Source organism: Erithacus rubecula (assembly GCF_903797595.1).
Source record: "Erithacus rubecula genome assembly, chromosome: 4".
NCBI lineage: Eukaryota > Metazoa > Chordata > Aves > Passeriformes > Muscicapidae > Erithacus > Erithacus rubecula.
In genome coordinates this window covers 56102575-56123235 of record NC_136686.1, presented here as the reverse complement: position 1 = coordinate 56123235, position 20661 = coordinate 56102575, and the positions used below count along the sequence as shown (strand labels likewise).

The window sequence follows — 20661 nt, the reverse complement described above, 5'->3', positions numbered from 1 at the left end:
CTGTGCCAGAGCAGGTTTGCTGGCTGGGTTTGTGACCCCCTGGGGGACCCACACTGGAGCATCAAGTTCTTAAAGGATTGCACCCAGTGGAAAGGGACCACACTGGAGCAGCTCATGAAGAACTGTAGCCTGCAGGAAGGATTCAACTGGGAAAAGGGTGTGGAAGACTGACTCCAATGGGAAGGACCTGCATTGGAGCAGGGGAAGGACTTCTCTACTTGAGGAAGCAACAGTGGCAGAAGCAACATGCAATGAACCATAGCCCCCACTCTTTGTCTCCCTATGCTGCTGGGTGGAGAGGAGGTAGAGAATTGGTCATAAAGTTAAACCTGGGAAGCAGGGAGAAGTAGGGGGAAGGTATTTTTAGGATTTGTTTTACTTCTCACTATCCTGCTCTGATTTTGACTGGTAATAAATTCAGTTAATTTCCCTAAGTCAAGTCTCTTAACTGTGATAGTAATTGGTGAGTGACCTCTCTCTGCCCTTATCTCAACCCATGAGCCTTTGGTTACATTTTCTCTCCCCTGTCCAGCTGAGAAGGGTAGTGATAGGGTGGCTTTGGTTTCCAGCTAGAGTCCAAACACCACAAGTCTATCACCTCCTTTGACATAATTCCCAATGTTTCTAATACTTTCTATTATTGAACTAATCTTTAAAACCAGATTCCCATTTTGCCAGTTAACTTTTCAGTTATTTTGCAGAAAGTAACCAGACAGGGTAACTTTTACCTTAACAGTTTCTGAACAAAGTGACTTTCCTGCTTGCTCTTCAGTTAAAGAGCCTCCCCATTTCAGACACAAAGGGTGCAGGTACTCAGAAACCAATGTACATCTAAGAGAGGAGGTTATAAACCACTGTTTGGATGACTATGAAAAATTTGGTTAACACTTTACTTTTTTACCATCAGAGTTTAAACTAAGGGCAAATACAACAACAAAAGTTGCTAAAATATATTAATAAATATTAGTGAACACTGCAGCTCAGGGCTGGAGTGACAGGGGATGGCACTGGGAAGGATCAGCTAGAGCAAAGACAGCCCATCCACCAACGTGGCAATACTCTGCACTGACCCTTCTCTTGCAAGTCTGCATGGAAGAATTTGGAGTGGAACAAGACTGCAAAGCAGGACAAAATACAGTTTAGCAGGGTAAAAGACAATAAAACCAATGTTTGTAATTGAAATGAACATCAGTCAATTACACAATACCTTATTTTCAGTAAGGTAAGTGTAATAATAACATAAGAACAGGAGGCAGCCATAATAACTCCAGTAACATCTACAAAATTGTAAATTGTTCTTACATTTTTCTTTAATTATTAGATTCTACTTCAGGGGAATTATCTAAAGGAGCTTCTTCCTTGAGGACCTGGATTTTGAATTGCCGTCCATTTTACATACAACAACATATTTCAGGAACTGTAGCAACTGCTTATGAAGTTTATATTATAAAACTGTACAAAGTCAATACCTGAAGAAAATCCTGCTACATTGTAAAATAGATACCAGTTAAACATACTAAGATCCAAAGACATGTACAAATGAAAAAAAAAAATCCACAAACAAAAATCTCGAAAAAAACCACAATTTTTCCACAGATCAGTTACTAAATATGACTCAAAAATCCAGGTGTGCAAAATACAAGAAAGAAATAGGTTTTTAATGTGGTCAAAAGCAAGCTAGAAGAGTAATGTAAATGTAAACAGTATCTTCAAACAACAGGTTAACATTTAGATCTGGCTCTTGGGATTTAAGGAGATGTGTGCCACCAAATATCTCTATTTTCTCAACCAGATACATTTAGTTTAATTAAAGATATCACCTCCAGCTACAAATTTCATCTTGCTTATGTCTGGAAATCATCAGGACAGCAATAGTATTATTAAATGACAGCAAAAATTAAATTACTCAGGGCAAGGAAAAAAAAAGACACATTATTTATAAGGATCCAAACTATGTGCTCCAAATCCAGAAGAAGAGGTGACATTCCCTCTGTAGAACACAAAGCATAACTCTCCCCAGACTCCTGATTTGGAAAGCATGGCAAAGAGCTGATCAGAGACTTTTAACCCTGCAGGTACAGTGGATTTGTCTTAGATCACACACATATCACTATCAAAAATCAGAAAGTGAGCATGGCTGCACACAGGTGTGCAAGCAACAGATAGGGAATGTGCAGGAAAATCATCAATCTCTACATTAGAATTCTGATTTCTTAGCATCCCACGGGCAGACATAAGGGGAGGAATGGCTGGAAATCATCTTCATTTCTCTCAAAATTCAAAGCAAACATCATGCACCTTGACTGGGCAGTCTCCACAAAACACATAGCAACAGAACAATTCTTTCTTTCTCAAATATGTATCAAGAAGAGTCTCACTGCAAATGAGATTTGTCAGCACAAGTAGTATCCTTCATGGATGATGGCACTAAATTTCAGCTCAGATTGATGTATAGCTCTCCAAAATCAGACATTTGACCTTTAGCAACAGTTAAGAGGGCTGCAGCACATCCATACTTTCTGCAGCAGGTGGACTCTGACAACTTCTATGCTGGGAAAACACATCCTGACACAGAAAGATGTCATGTGCAACTTAACTAGAGTAACTCATACAAATACAGTGTTTCAGCTTTTGATTTTTCTGCATGAAGATGATTAAGCTTTCTGATACACAGCCAAATAAACTAAACAGGTATGGAAGCATCATGAACATACTGGTCCTGCAGAAGCAGTAAGATGAAGATCTGGAGCTACCAAATGCTGGTTGACAAAGAATCAAAATAATTTAATGACCTATCTGTAAACTTCACAACAGTACTTCTGCACTACACATCTTTAGAGTGAGTCACAATGAGTACTAAAGTGTCTTTCCTTTATTTCTCCCCATTTCCCTCACAGTTTCAATGATCCTTTATTAAGTGAACAAACACTAGTGATCTGAAAAATAAAGGAAAAGAAAATAACTTCTCTGACATTTACTGACATTTTCTTTTGTTTTGGGGGATTTTTTTAAGGAAATGTTGAGTATGTCATATTAGGGACTACTAATAGTCATACTAGGGATTACTGAATTTGCAGTAACATGACAGATGTTTTAAATGCAATTAGTTGGCAATACTTTTACTATATCCAACATTTGGAGTGCTAGCAATGAAATACCACAAGGATAGCAGGTTTTCCTCTTTCATTTCCTTGTCAATGCACACTAAGAAAAAGTTATCTGTGCAGTCCTACGGAGAAAAATCCCATGGCCAAAAAAAACCCCTTCATTCCTATTTCTTCTGTGCAGACTGCCATGAAATAGACTTTAATCCTCCAAGTGGTGTTTTCTTCATAAACACTCAGCAAGACACAACTGGCACTCACATGCTCTCCTGCAAAGCTGTATTATCTTCTGCAAAAGAGTGACTCTGGTTTAAGGCAGTACAACTGGACTGAAGGAGAGAGCTGGCTTAATTCCTGGCTCCCAAACAACATTCTTGCATGACCCTGATTAGATTTTTCTGTGCCTCAGTATCCCATCTCTAAAATCAGGATAATATGCTCTTTGTCTGCCCTGTCTGTTTAGATTGCAGCCTTTCAGTATTCTCTTACTATTTGTCCATACACTGGGACCACAATGGGGCCCTTCATTTTGGCTGGGACTTTACTATGACAATAGAAAAAGCAACGAATAAGATAACTTGCAGTGTGTTTTAGAAGCAGTGTGTGACAATCTTGACAGAAATTCTGGTTTTTTTTTTTTTTAAGGACATAAGTTAAGGATTAATAAAAGTCTAATAAAAATGAAATTTTCACAGCTTTCTAGGTCACCATTTTAATAATATTATTATTATTAGTATTATTAAAAATAAAACAGCATTATCAGAAAAATATCTCTCAGAAAATAACCAATTTTCATAGCAGGGAAAACTATGAGTAAATGACAAAATAAATTGAAAAAATTAAAATCTTTAATCTTATCTGCATAATTTTACAAAATGATAAATATTTCATTGATCTTCACTTCCCCCTATAACAAGAGTCAAGGTCAAGTACATCTTTTAACTCAACTCTCTTCTCATCCAAGGTAGAAAGTGTCTGCTCATTTTTAATCAACAGTTGGATATTAAATGGAAATGTATTGTCTGAATGTACTGTCTAAAAGGACACAAATAATTCTTAAGCCAATTCTCTGAGCTTTTTCTGTATTGCCTCCTACACCTATAACAGCATCTCTTTTCAGGAATATTGCTTCTTATGTAACTCAATTCTCTGAAGAAAGTTACTTTCAGATAGACTTCCAGTAACATCATCTTTTTCCTTCACACAGTTCCAAATGAAATAGTTTTAGTTCTGTTTCTTGTTGGCATACACATCAAGCTACTGCCTGAAGTGTTCAACTCTAGGGTTTCTTCAGTTAGAGGACTTTATGCCAAGGAAAAATACATGAGAAAAAATATTAATGAATAACAGAAGGTGGAAAGATGAATGTGAAACTTTCTTACCAAAGTCCAAACATACAAAATATCTACCCCAAGGCCACTTAGACAAAACAGTAAAAAAAAAAATCCAACAGATTGAAGAGCAGCCTATAGTTCCACTATCATACAACTCCAAAAAACAGCTCTCATTCTAAGAATTCTGGTCTCAAGAGAATAATTATCTTTGCAAGTGCAATCAGTCAAATACTTGTACTGTCTGAAAAAGCACACATGCATCAACAACTGTTACACTGAGATTTATACAGTACACTTCCATGCACACAACAAACATTTCCCAGCATAGGAATATGGCCCTACATGGTTCAAACAAGTCAGGCAATGCAGCACTCTGTGCTGCTACAGTAATCTTGTCCTTATTGCAGAAGACAAAAGCATCAGTTCTGCTGGACTAACCAAGTCCAGGATGAGAGCCTGCTGCTCACCTCAGGCAATGTTCTTACCTCTAATGGACACAACCCTTAAAGAACATGGTCATGAAGGGCTCAGGTCAATCCAAGTCTGTATGCCACTAAAGTGGCCATCAGATCTTCAGTATGAACATATTAAAGAATATATACACACTGCATTCAGATTTGTTCCTTCTGCCTCCCTCCTTCCTAAGAGTTTCTTAAAGGTACAGGATCAACCACAAATTAAAGCCACAAAACAAAGTTTTGCAGTTAAAGTGACCACCATGTAAAGGAGCAAATCCACTAGCAAGACAAGCTAATGAAATTTGTTGCCATTAAATGAGAGTTAAAAATATTTTTTTTTTGTTCCTACATCATGCAAAAAAAGGCCATAAGAAACTTGAGGAGATTTTATCAACTAAAGAATGAGCAGAAGAAACTCAAAGTATTTTCCCCCTGAAGTATCAAGATATTATCAAAACATTTACAGGGCAAGTCTAAAGTAGCCTGCCCATCTAGCAGTACTGAAGAAGCAAAAGAAAGAAATTAAAAGCAATGGAAGGCATCATATTTGTCATCAACTTCTTATGTTGCACAGTACCTACTCCTTAGACAAATAATTGGTTTAATATTGTCACTCAAAGGCATGTATGCCTTTGATAAATATAATAAAAGCTATTAATGGGGACTCTTTCTTTTTAATGAAAGAAAGAAGCAGTTTATTAGCTCAATCACGTTATTGTTGTGTTTTAATTTCTGCTACACTGAATAACTGCACAAGTCATATTCTCACCTGCACATATGTAATACTGTCTAGCAAACAAAAAAAAAGCAACAATTTTGTTTTTGTGTTCTCAAACAGAGACTTGGGAAAGCTTCAGATGTCTCTGGAGCTCTTTTGTTTCCTGGACAGGATAAAAAGGAAGCTTTTGCGAAATAAACTACTCAATATATGGGGGGAGAACAGTTTTTCCTAATGTTACTCTTAAAGACATGGCTACTAAAAGAATCTTTCCAGCTCACTGTTCTTCACAATAGTAGATCGCTTTCCACTACTTGGCAGCAGCAATGGCTTACTAGTACTTGATTGGTACTTCAAGGGGAAAAGTACCACAAAGTAGCATTTCTTCTTCAAATACCACGAAGTAGCATTTCTAAGCCTTCAGAAGTCTTTCTCGTTAAAGGAAGACCACAGCAGGTGATCAAGTATCAGCAGGCTGAGTTGAGATGTGCTACACTGATGAAAAAGATACGAATATTTCAGACCCATTTGACCAGGAAGGTAGTGAGCCTCCTTGTCAGCACAACCCTGAGTCACCACTCCTTGCAGGAGGTACACTGCAGCTTCATTGCTGCTGACACTTAACAGAAATTAGGATATGAAAGGCTCAGACATTTTAACTGGGCCGCTAAGAACATCCTAAGAACACACACAAAGAAAACTTCACCAAGATTAAAGCAAGCTGCTGAAAATGGCTCTGTCTCAGGTTCTTGGCACAAACGTGCAATAGGTAAGGAACCTTTGCTGACATGACCTGGTCCCAAAGTGATGCTTTCACCAGCACCAGCTTCCCACATTCATCTCATCCACCTAACAGCTCACTGACATGAGCAGACCACTTAACACTTCTCATGCTGCAGTCTGATGCCTGTCAACTTTGCTTAGAAGCAATCTCCCTTCCAGCATTGTACTCTGCTGAGGATTTGGGTGCAGCAAAACAATTGCTCATTTATTTCTGAGGACTGGGGTGTAGGGAAGCAGCTGCTAATTAATTTCACCCAGTATTGAGAGTGTTGTGCTAGCTTTTCAACAACTTAAAAAATATCAACCAACCAGTTCTGTTTAAAGACTGATTCTTCACGTGTTTAGAATCCACAATTTTTTCCTCAAGTCTGCTGTGCCCCCTAGTACTCCATAATTTATCTAATTGTAGGGTCATTGGAACAAGAGGTTTCCTAGATAAAGTTCAAGACACAGCTTTTCAGATACACTCAGTTCTCTGGCACATATCTGGCTTCAGCAGTGATAGTGTCTTGAACTGACAAAAGAAAAAGGAGATAGAGGAGCAAAAATACACTGCCTTGTCTCATGGATTTAAACTACACTCCAGCATCACAAAGCAATAAAAAGTCATCAGGATGCATGGACAGAGACCACTTAGGAGACTTTTTCACCAATCCCATTTAACAAAAATGTCTTCCACATTGTCACAAGGAACAAGCCTTACCCCTATTTACTTTTAACAGTACAGATCCTTAGAGGGCTGTTACTAATTACTGCATAATCCAACAGACAGGACAGTGGACAAAGGAAGAGTCAAACCCTGCATTCCTTCATCCCCTATGGGGAAAGCTTTCAGACAAATTTCTTGAATGCTTAGTGTCTTTTGCTGTACATCAATAGGAATTACGTACATTTGTAACTTATAATTAAACACTTCCAAATTTACGAATGAAAAGCATCGCACAAGAAAAGAAGCATATCCATTATTATGCACATTTGAATAAATGCTAACAACTCATCTGCAACTTTATGTGATAATTACAATGGCATAAGTGACAGCTAATTTCTATCACAGCATTTCAGCTGGAAAAAAACCACTGATATTAACACTTTTCCAAAAGACTGAATTCAACAAAATTCAGCTTCTGAAAAAAAAACTCAAAAAAAAAAAAAAAAAAAACCCTCAAAAAAATAAAGCAACAGAAAGTAGCCTGAGCTTGCACGAGCTGAAGCTGCTTCAGTGTGAAGATGTACATACACGTTTTGAGGGATGCAACACATCTCAGCACAGGACTGCACTGAGTGTGCTATTGCAGCACCAGAGCTGTAGAAGGTACCAGCCTCAGGAATCTTGCCAGCAGGTTGGTGAGAGATTAATGTGGTGCACAGATTTAATGAAAGGTAATGAAGGGTAATGCAACACCAGACAGAATCATTATTTTAATCAAAAGAGCCTGTAAAATTCTTTGTTAAAGAGTCTAAATACCTAAGTATAGAAAAAACTAACACTAACTAGCACTAACACCCCACTCAGCATAGCACAAAGAATTACCATATGTGTCTGTAGAGTGCATTTCTGGAGGATCATTCACAAAACCTGCAAGTCAGTGATGTGCACTTCTTCAACAATCCCATCTTGGACAGAGTGAGTTCTGTTGAACTGTGTATCTGAATAGCAGACACAACTTGTTAATGTAAACTCCCTGTTAACAAAGCTTCTGTAAATGATCTATCCAACCACTCTGCAATTAAATACCATCTAGTTCCCAAGAAGATAACAAATATTTTTTCCAATAACTTTTCAACAGAAAGGATATTCTGAGCAGAAAGGTTGAACAGTGCATTTGTTTTCAAGCATTCATCATAGGAAGCCTCTGCCTAAGGAGAACTCTTCAGTCCCAAATACACTTTCTTCCAGTGTGTTAAAATACAAAGCATCTTCAATGCTTCTTAAATTAGTTTCATACCACATTTGTTATTTTAAGTCTCCACATTCAAGCACAGTACATAATTTGATATCTAAAATGTGCTCATTTGACTCTGTTTAAAACTTGTCTCTCAATTGCAAGCATTGAAGATTAAAGAACCCTTGTAGTTCATAAAACTGAACTATTTTTATTTTGATTATAACATGTTTCTGCAATGCAAAAAGCCTGCAAGGAGTGTGAAAAAGAAAGCACTAACTACAAAGAAGCATATTCTCTGAGTAAGTTACTAGGATACATAGTTACTGCATGGTTACATGATGATATAATAGAATTAGGTAGTTTGGACACCTCACCTGTACATTTCTTTACTGATTTAATATGTTTCTATTAGTTGAAAATTTATTTTTAAACTTAGTCATTCTACCTATATTTGCAATACTTGAAGGATACTTGCAACAGCATTTTAACTACTCAAAGTCTTATAATATTACAGCTTCATGTTAGTGAAAAATTTGGGGTTTTTTCCTGATTGTATCATCCTAAACTCCTCATAAACACAAATTTGAACTTGCTAATTACTACTTTGCTATTCTTTCATTATTTAAGTGAAAGTTGTTTCTTTTTCATGCTGAATTTTACAGCTGAATTTTACAGCTAGCACCAGCAAAGTCATCAGCTATTGAATTCAACAGCAGCACACTAACATTTTCGGGCATAACAAGATTTAATCCTGGATTCAAAACTTTTGTCTATATCTCCACATACACAAAATAGGAATACTGAATTTCATCTCAAAATTACATTTTACAGCAAGGAGAATATTTCAACTATTTACCACTTACAGTTTAGACACTGATCACTTGACCATTCTCAATTAATTTGTTTTGGTTTAGTATCAACAGGGTAGCTACCAGAAATTAACAGATAACTGCCCTTGTCAAAAAAGGAGAAAAAAAATAGAGCAATAATGAAAAATAAAATTTAATATCATAAAAATCACTACTAATCATTCATGCCCAGTTAATTATCAAAACATGCCCTAATTCTTTTTAAAATAACATACTCACAGCTAGCTCACAATCACTGTTTACATTCCAAGTGCTTTACAACTCCATGTTTCAATAACCTTACAAGGACTTATTCCTCTGTGGAAACAGAGCATTACAAAATGTCAAACTTGTTGCAAAACCGTGGATGAAATTATGAATAAAATCACCTCTACTAAAATTCCACCAAAAGGATATAATATACTAAAAAATCCCAAAAAAACCTAAAGCACTCCTTCCAGGTGAGTATTTCTCCTTTGAAAAAAACCCACAAAACCAAAACAAACACCCCCCCCCGCCCAAAAAACCCCACAATATACCTCCCCCAGTTCTATTGTCAGCTGCTATTTCACAGATTTAAATTGCATTTCACTTCATTAGAAGTTACAGAAGAAATTACATTTCAATGACTGAATTACTATGTTATCACCATGACTTATGCATACAAAAATATAAGGATCTCCTCAGGTGACATGCACAGATTCGACTGCATGGCTCTCAGTTACATTCAGAAGACAGCTGGATTTTACAACCTCCAGACTTACATGAACAATAAATGTTCCCATTTTAAAACAGCCAATATTCTGAAATTTTAAGAAAGATTTTGGATGTGTAAGGTGAGCAAGACCATTCACAATGAGAGCTATGCTGCTGTTAGTGAAAACTTTGCCCTTTATCTGCCCATGCAGAGTGCTGAACACATACCAAAGCAGTCAGTAGCCCAGACACATCAAAACTCAGGACACTTTAGGCAAACGAAACCTTAATCATTTACCACACTTCTTGACTCCTTCAAACAGATTCTGATGATTTGCAAGCTCCCACCATCTTCACATTAGGCATATCTGAAGCACTTAGACAAAGCAAATTAGGCAAGAGGTCACACTGCTGGGCAGGACACAAGCCCTGAAAGTTCAGATTATACATTCCCAGACCCTGCTGGTATGAATTCCCCCAGCTCCTCTTGCCTATCCTACTCCCTGGTAATTTCCACTCACCTGTAGCCCCTCCAACCTTTCACTTGCTCAAACATCTCTAATTAAAATAAAGCTATGGCCAAAAACCAAAACAAAACAAAAGAAAAAGCCAGGAGAAACTCAAAACTATGTAAAAGAAGATATCACATACAACACAACAAGCAAGTTCCTTGCTGCAACATGTCTGTGAATGAATCAACTCCATAGGAGCACTGTGAGTCAATTTGCCTTCTTAAAAAAAAATAATTAACTGATACTTGCTAAAGAGAAAGAAAGGCTCCTTCAAGCTATGGAACACACACTGTAGCATCAAATTGCTGCCAACTCCTTTCATCTGTTTAGATTCTGAAGAAAAAGAACCCCACATTTCAAAGTCAGCTGAGGTTTCAGTATGCAGTTTACTGGAGTGCAGTCCACAGATATTCCTGTATACACTGTATACTCCAAGGCAAGGATTGCCAGTGCTGTCTAACAAGAGACCTGGATCTTTCCAAGTACCTACATTTGACTGCAAGTACATTAAACAAAACAAGAACAATGAGAAATAAAGTACACACATTCTGATCACAAAATCTCTTCTATAAGACAGTCCTTAAGACAGGCTCTTTTTGGAGAGACCAAAAAGCATTTTTTCTCTCCTCAAATAAAGTAAAATTAAAACTTAACTTGACTGTAGCAGTGTAAAGCTGTGGCTGGTCAGTCTCCAAGTTCCCACATCCATACCTGGTCCTCCATCACATTTCATAAAAATATCAGTGGTAAGAAGGATGTAGCTTCTATGCAGATACAACCAGCTAGGATGTGTAAATAACAAGATCTATGTCTAAGGTGAATATTGTTGAAAGCATGTCATGCATTGCAATTATATGCAGCAACTTATTTATTTTTATTCACCTCAGCCTCACACAATCTGCATATGCAGGTGTATTTAACCACAGAACTCCAGCAACACAACTAGAGATTTATCTTATATGTCTGGAGATAGTCACTTGGCCTCTCCATGTTTCTCTGTTTCTCCATCTGTGATGCTTCACAGAAAGCTTGAGAGGCTTAATTTATTATGCAGCCTGCCAAGTGCTTCAGAGAAGTGTGTTACTAAAGCATTTAAACTGTGTTTGTTGGTTCTGAAAGGGTAAATCATTAACCAAACCAAAATGAAACCAACAATATCCTTAAAAGGTGGCTGCACTTTTTAAATCAGATGCATAATTTTTACCTTATTTGCCTTTATAGAAAAAAAGCCTCCAGACTTCAGGTATTTTATTACATTAGGACATCAGGAGATCTGATTTTCTTCTGAACCTCCTTTCCATCCATTTACTGTTACACTCCCAAAGGAGGTGATAAGCAGAGAAACAGACCAGCAATGCCAAATCAAAGTGACACACGCCCAGCCAGACTCACTGTCCAGAGGCCACAGGGAAAGACCTCCACTAAGGAATCAACAATGTTTAACTGACAGCAGATGTCAGCTACAGGTCACCTGAGCAGGGCAGGAAACAGTTCAGATGTTCATAAAGACAAGGGCAAACTCTTCCCAACACCTGGAGGACAATATAATAAATACTGACAGTAAACATATTTAAGCCTTAGATGTTTTTCAAGCCAGTATCTCATGTGAAAGTTTTGTATCACTACAAACTCCAGGTATAGGCTTTTGCTCTTTTTCAATTGTTGTTTTTACTGCAGTATCACTGAAAGAATTCTCAGGAAGCCATTTCTGGCAAGAAAAACAGTTCACCTAAAAATATTGACAATGGACAAAGATTGTCTAAAATACCAGCTATATAAAATATAGACACATACTGAGCAGCTCTCAAAAATTGCTTCCACTTTAGGGTATATAATATATACTTTTATAGCTAAAATCATCTAAAAGAAGCAGCTGAAGCAAAATAAGAAACTCAAAAGAGAAACAAATTAATAGCACAATTTCTTGCAATTTTTAAAATTATAAAAATATGACTAGCTAAGTAAGACAAACAATATCAAATGTATCACATATTAAAAACAGTCTTCCTTTAGGCAAAAGAGCCTCAGCACTCTGTATAAAAGTTGCAACATTAGATCAAGGAGCACAAGTGATACCCTGAAAGAGGGCAATTTTGAATCACCAGATACATAACAAAAATCTTGAAACCCAAGAACAAACATGATTCCAGACAATTTTATAGATATGTGAATATATGTGTACACATATGCATATATTTTCAGGAAATCTGCCAGCAGATTTTCAGCATATAGCAATGCTCTGGTGCCATCCCTCATTTTAATCCAGCTTTGTGCTTTATTTCTTTTTCAGACTGCAAATATAAATTTGTACCACACTTTGCTGCTAGTGTATCCAGCATACAATTTAAAAGATGGCTTGATGCAACTGTCAGGATTCTACACTAGCTCTCTACATCCTTAAGCTCCCACATCAGCTCAAAGTGTTTCAATTACACACTTCCATATCCACACTGCAGAACCTATCCTGTCTGTAGCATCCTGAGGAGTCATTGTGGTAAAAATAACATTTTTTCCTCCTGCAGGTCAGTGTGGCTCTCTCTCAGCAGGTGACAGGCAGTAAGAAAGCAGAGTTTCAGTTCCATCAGATGCACAGAGATGGACATACCTCTCTTCTGGAGCCAGACCTATGTGCCATATCAAGAATATAGTGTTTAGCAAGTTAGCAGGCTTCTGCACATTTCAGGACAGAAACTCCTCTGGTATGACTGCTGCCACTTGTCTCTTGCAGAAACATGCAGTGACATTTTGGCAAGCAGAGTGGGGAAGAGAGGAAGGGCTTGTTTGTAATTAATAGACATCAGATGGAAACACATGGCTCAAGATGCCTTGCTTTTTGTAGGTAGGACACTGATAAAAAAAAGCCAAGAAAATGCCCTGAATAATTTGGTGCTGTCATGCACTATATGAGGTTCTGAAGCTCTGCATTTTATTTCTTCCAAAGCAAGCACAACTTTTATAAGATGACAGTCCTAATCCATTTAAACTTTGAGACTGTGGCATGACAATGTAGAGCACGATTTTTTCAGTAAGTATTCTGATCCTGTAGAAAGCAAATGAGAAGAACTCTGCTGCTCTTAACTCCAGCTTGAGTAACAGTACCTCACAGGAAACTGAGGCCTTAAGCTTTCCACAGAACCACTGAGGTTCCATACCTTTTAAAGATCTTTATCCAACAGCAATAATGATACAGATCTGCCTCATACACAGTCCAGCAAAACAGTGCCTTGGCTGGACACACTGTGCCAGCAGAGTAACTTCATCTGACTATTTCCTCCAATTTTTAATGAATCTCTCCCTCCTGCAGGGTTTCAAGTCTCTTTCTTGAATTCTTGCTTTCATATTAGAAATTACCCCTTTTAGTGCCTTATGTGAAAGCAAGAATCATCTTCTGTTGTCATATTTGCCACAGTCCCAAATACATTTTACCTGAATGCAGGTATGGATTAAATGATGCTGGGAACATCATCTGACTGATGATCATGGCTATTAGTATATCACAGCCTTACAGCAGATTCTGACCTAACCCAACATTTGTTGGATAACAGGATATATCTATTAAGGAGACCATGACAAGGCCCAAACACTCAGTCCGCCTCACTATAAAGTAACATTAAAGGTGACTCCAAACATAAACTTCTAAATATTTTGCAATTACTCAGCCAAAAACTGATGGATCAGATACCCATCAAGCTGTGCAACACTGTCACAGGCAACAACCAGGAAATGAGAAGACTCAGATTTCCTGAACCTGTAGAATCTCATGGTATCACTACAAGGTAGAACAGGATATGTGTGACCCTGTATACTCTTAACCAGAAAACGCCCACACAGGGCTTCAAAGTTGACATGGCTCTACAACAGAACACACACTAACACGTATTTGGAGAAAATCTCATTGTCCAATTCACAGTTTGTGTTAGCCCTTCCAACTGCAGCAAAACCAACAACAAAGTCTATTCCACAGTGCTGAAATTCTTTTTTTTTTTTTTTTTTTGGGTATGTAAGCCCCAAACCCTGATATTTAATACAAAGAAATTCAATATTGCCTATTTTATTTATAAGACTAATTCACACTGTCTTTTTTTACAGCTTTTAGAGGCAGCAATACTGGTAAGGGGATGAGGGTGAAGAATTTATAAATTTGAGATGCAGCACATTTGCTCTCCACTTATTTTGTATACAGTGTTTACAAGAGTTATAGGACCACTGGTACTGGGAAAACATTTAAAAACAGGTTAGGTGCTTCTTTTAACCCCACATACATTTCCCATCTAAATTGAATCTACCTTAAATCAGAACTGATTGGCCCTGCTGTCAGCAAGGAAAATGTGCCACTTTCACTCATACTGGTGGTGATTTTAGAAAAAAGAGGCAAACTAAATACAAATACCAATATCCTTCCAACAACTCCTACTGTCTCTTTTGAAAAATTAGGATAGAATGAGTTCTCATACAATTCACTAGAAATTACAGAGCTTTTTACTCTACCACCAATATTCTCATAAACCTACAGCCAAGCAGGCAGCACCAGGGAAAACCTGCTGAAGATTGCTTTGCTTCACAAACAAAGTTGAAGAAGGTGTTTGAGTCCAGCTGTCAATTACCCGACCTTACAATGAGAAGGAACAAATTATCTGCAATGCTTCTGAAAAGGCCAACAATTACATTGGTACATGATTAAGTTATGCTTAGAATTAATGACTGGAGGGATATTAGTGGTTTTGATTACCAGAAAAACACAAAACAATGTTACTTCCTCTTTTATCTGCTGTTAAAGGACAGTCCCTTCTCACTCACAACATTTGAAAGCTTCTTTTTGCTTTTATCACCTCATCTTTCCCATGAATTTCTTTTTTTAATAAAAGCAGCAGAAACAATGTATGAAATTTTAGGAAGTTGGAACAAAAATAATTCTTAAGATTTGCACTGATTTTCTATGTTAAAACAGGCCACATAAATTAATCACACTGTTTTAGCCTAAAGCCCAATGGCTGGCTAAAGCCCTGTGTGGTTCCACTGAAAACACCAGGGCCTTGTGTGAGGATTTTGTGTGACAGAGTTTACTACACCCCTTGAAAAGCTGCTCTTATTTAATTGTATCATTAGAAAACTGCATCTTATTTCTAGTCTGAACTGATCTAGCTTCAGCTTTCAGCCATGAGAATCCCCTTAATCTACCTGACAAAGAACCCTCTAACTGTCAGACACCTTTACCCTGTCTAAGTACTTACAGACTTATCAGGTAGCCTCTACTCTCTGTTGATAAACTAAATAGATTGAGCTTCTTAAATCTTTCATTTTAAGCTGATTATCCAGGCCTCAAATTAATGTAGATTTTTTTCTGAACTCCTTCCAGTTTTTCCAGCAGCAGATGTGGACATGAGAACTGGGATACAACACTTGAGTAAAGCTGTATAAAAGACAGTAGTATTCACCTCCCCCTACTCTCCCAGTCATGCACTTTCAGCCTCCTTCAAGACTGCTTTGCACAAGGAGTAACACTTCATGAATCAACCCTCAAAAGCAATTCTTCCATCTCTACTTATATTCAATCTAGTTGTTTCAAATACAAAAAATTCAGAATGGATCATGACCAAGTTTACTTGTTTGCTGTAAAGAAAAGTATATGTATTCTTAACCCCAATTGCATAAGCTCCAAGTATGATGAAACATATAAATTCAGTGTCTGCATTTTACAAGAGAAAAACTGCAGAGAGAAAGATTACACTGCAATCATGTAATAGTTACACAATTTAAAGCTCCCTCTTTAAACTACTATTTCATTCAATAAACTCAACATTCCCAGCCTATTTTGCACTATGGTGCTCTGAATATTCACCTCTTGAGGTGCTTGGGTGGTCACAGCAGGTTTTATTCTCAGCAAAATCTGGTGGGCACAACAAAAAATTGCTTCAGGCTAAAGCCAGTGTTCTTCCAGACAAAAGGCAGAGCTGCAAGCTAGTCATGGAGGATTTCCTAATGTTATAAATCTACCCATGTAGTGAAAATTAATTGCCAGTTATAATCTTCAATTATTACTGTATCACCAGCTAGTTCCCCTTCCTATCCTGGATGAAAAAGAAAGTTGAGTAAAATCATGAACTATCTAGGATGACCATTTTCACAACATAATAAAAAGAAAAGTGCAAAAAAAAATCCAATTAGAGATTACAAGATCATATCCTATCATATCTGCTAAAGTCCATGGTCCTCACTGGTAGAGCAGGTGCAGAAAAGATGATGGTAATGTTTGCACAGAAAAGTAGTAGTAACATCAAATTCTGTCTAAGTAATTTAGAAATTATTGAAAAGCACCATACTAGAATATATGGTGACTTGCTAAAATATAATGAAGTACTGCAGCTTTTTGCTGTAATAAGAACTGACCTATTCTTCTAAGTGTGGCTTGGGTAACTGTTCTTTAAGAGAAAACAGTAAACAGAGTGCTAGTCAATAAAGCCTGTCATAGGGTAAGATAATGTGCTCAGGTACTTTGCTTTTTCTTTTTCCCCCATAAATAAATACATTCTATGTACCTGTGTTCTCTTTTTAATGTAGAAATAAGGCATTGTTCCTTTCCTTTTGAAACTGTTATGCAATAACATACTTCAGTGAGGACTGGATTATACCCCATCAGTGGAGAGTGCTCTCTCAGTTAATTCCAGTGCAGGTATGTTTGGTCTTTCAGAGCAGCAGCCATGTTTGCCTATCCTATTTCAGTGACAAAAACATTTCTACATATAGCTGGTAGGACACCTTGGGCCACTTTACAGAGAGGTGATCTATAAACTTACTTCTTCTCATGACTTCTTCCCATCCACTCATTCTCTCTGCATTTCCTTGATGTGAATCCTATTTCATACCCATATATTTCTAGATATATACCCAATGTCCTGATTATTACTCAAAGCAGCTTCAATATAATGATTTTGAACACAGGGAAAGTCTCTCTCATAACCTCACAGTACTAAAATGAGCAAGCTTTCAAATACACTTGTTCTGTGTATTTCCATGGCACAACATGGTATGTCAGAAATCTGTCATGGAGAGCCCACATCTAAGGGGTTCTCCTAAAAAAAAAAATTTGGACACAACAGGCTCATTCTAAGGTTGACAGTGAAGAGCAAGAGTCAAGACTGTTTAGAATTTTGCATGTCACTTACCCTTCAAGCCTGTAATATACAAACAAATAGGCAGAAAAAAACTAATACGGAAGAAAAAGCAAAAAGAATGCAAGAGTGTAAAAGAACAACAAATGTTGCATACACAATGTGTTAGATTCTCTTCACTTTTTGCAGAGTGGCAAAACTAGGGCACTATTCAAGAGAACAGAAGCTGAAGCCTAATAATAAAGGCAATGTTTAAGTATTTGGAGAACAGAGGGCATGTTTAGGGAACAAAGTTAAGAAACATTAAGATTTATCTTTCAATATTTATGTTATTTTTGCAGTCTGGCAATTACAATTAGTTTTGCTTTCCAGTGCCGAGACAGTAAGACAATATTAACAGAACGGGGAGAGTTTATTTTTACAAATGAACTGCTTTCACTAGAAATCTGTGCTGTATGCTACTTTCCTGTGTGCTATACTATCAGCTTTGATGCCTCCTTCCTCCACATCAACTAATTATTCTCTACCTCCTTCAAATTCCTCCTTAAAATAGCTTACTGCATGAAAATTTTCAACATTCATAGACTAATTTTTATCTTCACAACATACACTACTTATGGTTTTGTCTGAAATGTATTGGAAGCTCTCAGAAATAGAGACCATATCTGCCTGTTTTAAAGCTAACACTTATATACATTACATCATTTGAACATATATATGACATCCTTTAGAACTTTCCCAAATACATGCTTAATTACAAGGAATTTTAAAAAACTCAAAACAAATGAAAAGCCTACAAGAACTCCCACAGAGGATACACTCTTACCTTCCAGGAAAGTGATAAAAGTTTACAATACCTTTGATTTGCCATGAAGCTTGGAAAACAAACAGTCAGAATAGTAACAGGTATCTTGAAAAGCTGGAAAGAATAATAAATGCCACAAAATAAAACTCGTAGCATTCCCTCCTTGAGCAATGCAGTCAAGAATAATTTTTCTTGATGAGCAAGAAACCCAAAAATATGTAAAGCTGCATTACCTCTTTCAAAATTTAAATACCTAAAAGGCTTGGTAATGTTCACACCCAGTGTGTTGTGAGTTATGAGAGAAGCTGAAGAAAACTTACACCAAGCACAGAATGTTCGAAGACTCTATTAAAAGCACTATACACACAGCTCACCATAATTTCAAGAGCTGAAACATTTTTCCTCCCATTTCTCCTCATGTTTTTCCATTGCCATGCATTCAGTTTCTTAATATATTTGCCCAAGGTTCTCCAAGTCTTCTACAAAGCCAAAAATACAGCAAAAGCATGAATACAATCAGAACCACAAAACTTCATGATAGTGCACAAAAAAAAAACAACCACCTGAGAGACCCTGAAGAGAAAATCTGAAGACTTTTTCTTTCCCTGTTTTTCTCAGCACCTCTGCATGGTGACGTGTATAAGCTGCTGGGATGACTGAACATTGATAACATACAGGGACATGCAGAAAGTTGCTTGGGAAAGGCAGGCAAGGTAATGAATAAAGCCTTCCAAGTCAAAGGATCAGCTCAATGCTCTGCGTGTCAAGGAACAAATCTCTCCCACAGCATTTTCCTCTTCTTTAAACACTTGTTTAGATCTACTAAAGAGATGTGAAAACCTGAGATTAACTTCTTACGCACTGAATGACATGAATGACAGCCATTCCGTGTAACCCCTCTAAAATTACTAGGTCCTGCTTTCTCAGAGAAAAAAAAAAAAAAAAAAGTGCTGTATCATAAAGCATGCCTGCCTGTAGCATGTGGACAGGAACAAGCTGCTTTGCCCTGCAAGACAAGCAAAAGCCATTCGACCATGGTCCCCGCAGCACCGCGCCCGAGCTCTCACGACACCCCTGAGCAGTACGACATTACCCGGGCCCAGTCCACGATAATGCAACCAATCCCGTGGCCTTGTCTCAGCTCTGGAAGCAGGAAGCACAAGTCAGTATCAGTATGTAACAAATCGTGCAGACATATTATCTACTCGTGATGCACTGCAAGGAAATGAACTACTACTTTCATGTCCATCATGCTATGTGATAGATATGACCAGACACTCTTCTCTCCTTAAAGAGCTTTCTTTTGGTGATGGTTTTTGCTCTGCTTTCCACTACTAGGTCCAATTCCACCAATCCTGAACTCACACTTGTCTTAAACATCCATTTTCTTTGCTATATTCTCGCCTGTCCTAGAATTTGCAGTGGAAAAGAGAACCAGTCTGAAAATGAGGTTATTGCACATTTTCTCTCTCTCTCTCTCCTGCTGCTTACTAATCTGTGCCATTCCTCCAGTTGAGCTGAACCCACACCTGCAATTTCAGCCTTTTTTCTTCCTACTTTTGACTCACTCCTCAAACCTTTTCTTTTGTATCTATTTCTTTCTCTGCAATAGAATGCAAATATTTATTCCAAGAGAAAGCGAGAAAACATAATAACCATTTCACATTCTCCCTTCCCACTCTCTTCCTCTCCCTTAGAGCTCTCCCTTCTTCCCTCATACAATAGAAGCAAAACACATCTGTCCCACTCTCTCCTTGCCTCACTCATATCACCCCATACCTCACATCTCCCTTCTCCTCCCACTCTGACAGGACAGCAGGACAGCCAATCAGTCTTTTCTGTTTTTGGAAATCTATTTCTGACCCCTTGATTCTCTAACTACTTTTCTGGTCCTTCTTTCACCTCCAAGCTTATTATGCTCTGTTTGACAAAAAAAAAATTACACTTTTGTCTCTAACTTCAGCGTGAGTTTCCTTCATCTGTCCCTTGCAATAGTGAAACTATTCTCACTAAAACGTCTAAAAATCTTTTACTATTGCAACATCACAAATTAATCATTTCCATCACCCATAACCCTGTATATTCTTCAGAAAAATTAAATGCTTTTATCCTTCTGAAGCATTCACTCTCAGTTTCTGACTTCCGTGACTCTCCCCTCTCCTACTGCCCATCCTTCCTGCACCAATCTCTTCACAGAGTACTGGCAGGCTCCTTATTCTTCCTTAGTCTTCTAGCAGGTCTCCATTGAGCTGTATCTTTTGCTGCAACTTTTATGTCTGAGAATTTGCATTCAGTTCCTGAGAGCAGGTCTCAAATACAGCAGATACATCTAAACAAAAAATCCCATTCTATCTGACACCTCTTGCCACTGAGTAGCTGATAGCTTCAGCTCGATACAGCCAGAACAG

The 20661-nt window shown here is 37.6% G+C and overlaps 1 protein-coding gene across 4 annotated transcripts in view; it reads right to left on the bottom strand.

Annotated features, from left to right (window-relative positions):
• The window catches only part of ATXN7L1 (ataxin 7 like 1), a 111730-nt gene that overhangs the window by 81600 nt on the left and 9469 nt on the right, over positions 1 to 20661 (bottom strand). Inside the window, exon 1 of one of the 4 annotated variants that reach the window (XM_079303721.1) lies at positions 18628 to 19520. The exons of the other annotated variants lie outside the window; for them this stretch is intronic. The gene's annotated coding sequence lies outside the window, so the exon portion shown is untranslated. Of the gene's footprint in view, positions 1 to 18627; positions 19521 to 20661 lie in introns of those variants that run through there. 4 annotated transcript variants of the gene reach the window in all.